Source organism: Etheostoma spectabile, unplaced genomic scaffold (assembly GCF_008692095.1).
Source record: "Etheostoma spectabile isolate EspeVRDwgs_2016 unplaced genomic scaffold, UIUC_Espe_1.0 scaffold465, whole genome shotgun sequence".
NCBI lineage: Eukaryota > Metazoa > Chordata > Actinopteri > Perciformes > Percidae > Etheostoma > Etheostoma spectabile.
In genome coordinates this window covers 418,988-421,398 of record NW_022605616.1, presented here as the reverse complement: position 1 = coordinate 421,398, position 2,411 = coordinate 418,988, and the positions used below count along the sequence as shown (strand labels likewise).

General features: G+C 39.8%; 1 protein-coding gene across 1 annotated transcript in view; it reads left to right on the top strand.

The window, feature by feature from the left end:
* LOC116686767 (ras and Rab interactor 2-like) overlaps positions 1-2,411 on the top strand; it is a 196,390-nt gene that overhangs the window by 185,033 nt on the left and 8,946 nt on the right.

Genomic DNA, 2,411 nt, shown 5'->3' with positions numbered 1-2,411 from the left:
TCATCGCCCACAGCGAGGCTCTCCTCTGGCAGATAGCCTGAGACAACTCTACGTCATGAAGCTGTTTGTGCTGCACATTCCCATAAAAGGGGACGTTTGGCACATTTGTTTGTTTTTTACCGCGCAAAGTGGAAAGCGGTGCATACAGTTTGCTAGCCCAGCTTTTATGGAAACACGCAAGAGCCCAAAGGAGAAACTCTGGGTTAACAAATAAAGTTGATAACCACCATTGATATACCCTTTATCTTTACACACTGGCCACTACTGGTTTGTTTGACCCAAGGATAGTTACAAAGTACAAAAACTATTTTTAAGATGTAAGTATATTATCAAAGCAGGATTTAGCTCCTTGGTTAGGTGACAAGACAGATGGACACTTTCTTCCTGATTACACCAGGCTATTTTTACTACAGCGATATGCAGTTTCATTTCCTGCATGGCGTTGCCAATCTGTGTGTAGGGGTGCTTTTGTGTGTGTTTACTGGTATTCTATCTGCCTAAAGTTTTGCCCCAAAATGTTGTTTGGAGTGAAAACATTAGCACAAAGGATTTTTTTTAATAATTTGGAGAATGAGTATTGAAGGTCATTCCACCCTGGCAAAGAATTGTAAAACTACAACAACAAAAATGTAATAAATACATGCCACATGCATGCAGCAGTGTTAAGAGGGTGGCAAAAGAGACAAGCTGAAAAGAGTAAAAGGTCTGTGAAGACTACCCCTTTAATTGATTAATGAATTATGGCTGCACGATTTGAGTAACATATCTAATTGCGTTTATTTTGAGTGATATTGCAATTGCGATATGAGTAATGATATCGGAGGGAATGGTAATTTTTGGATCCTAATTCTCATTTTCATTGAAAAATATGTGAAAAGGTTCATGGTGTGATTTTTGCGAGGATCTGTACCAAAGAAAGATTTTTTTTTTTTAACTTGACTTTTCTGGGACATCTCTGCAACACTACAACTCAGAATTGTAAATCCCCACGATTTTAATATTGCAGTAGTCCATAATAGGATTTTGATAAAATTGCTATTAATTGTGCAGCCCTAGTTGACTTTATCTTGAGGAGTTATGAAGTACAAGATGTTTGCTTAAAGGCTAGAAGACAACGGAGAGGATGTTTGGTGAGAGGATGTTCATATCAAGCAGGAAGAGGCTCTGTTGGTGTCTGATAGTTGCAGACTGACTCCTCTGTGTTGCCTATAAGTTCTTTCTGTGATACAACACAAAGGAGACTGTGACTGGCACCAAGCGGTTTATCTGGGTAAGTCCCAGTGTCATGTAAGCGAGGTGCATGGATTCCCTGTGTAGCCAGAGCATGACTCTGGCTACACAGCCAGACCCCTCCAGTCTCTGAAATCAACTTTCTTTTACTCACGGCGTAAAAAAAACAACGTGCAGACAGCAGAGGAACAGAAGAAATTAGCTGCAGCTTCAACACAATGAAGGCTGAAAAACACAACTGTGTTGGTACAAACCTTTACTCGCCATGTGGCAGATAGCCCTCAGAAAAATTGGTCCTGCATTTGCCGTCTGGCGAGTGTTAATTTCAGACCGTGTTGGCTGCTCCTGTAAAGTGGGGAAAACTCATGGTCACCGTGAAACTAAATGTGTGTAACGTGTTTAGTGTTTAATCCAAATCGTTGTTGCCCGTTCACAAACGTTTTCATGAATATTGACCACCGCCATCAATTCCAAGTATTCTTATTGGCTTGAAATGTTTTTTGAAATGGGGAAAAAAAACCATTTCCATTTGCATGAACTGGGGTAGATGCTCCATATTCATCTTGAAATATGTTAGCCGGTAAGGGACATACAGGACATACTGCTCCACGTTTTGCGTTTTTGCTGTCACATGATAAACTCACAGGTACTGCTAATCTGCTAATGGGTATCGTCGCTTCCCGGCCCCGGCAAGTTTGAAGAAAGAAACATGGAGGGCCCCACGTATTCAAAAACTAAATTTCAGGAACAGGATTCTTCTTCTTCACCCAGAAAAGAAAAAGGAGATTGAAAAGAGCAAAAGACCGTCTTTTTGAAACGTAAAGGCTACAGTAGCTGTAACTTGTATTTGGAACTACGTGGTGCAAAAGAGTTGATTGATGATGTCAACGCAAGATGGGAGAAATTCTTACACATTGGACCTTTTAAAAGCCTGTAAAACACACAATTATTTGCAGCTCTTGTACTGTTGTCTAGCAAAACAATGACACTTTTTTGTCTTGAACTTCTAGCCGTTGTGTCTTTTTTCTAATTTATTTCTCACATTACTCTTCCGAAGAAGGGGAAGTGTGATAGTTAAAACATTTGATTAAAGGAATTTATATAGCGCTTTTCTAGTCTTAACAACTACTTAAAGCGCTTTTGCATCATACAGGGACCATTCACACACATTCATACATTGT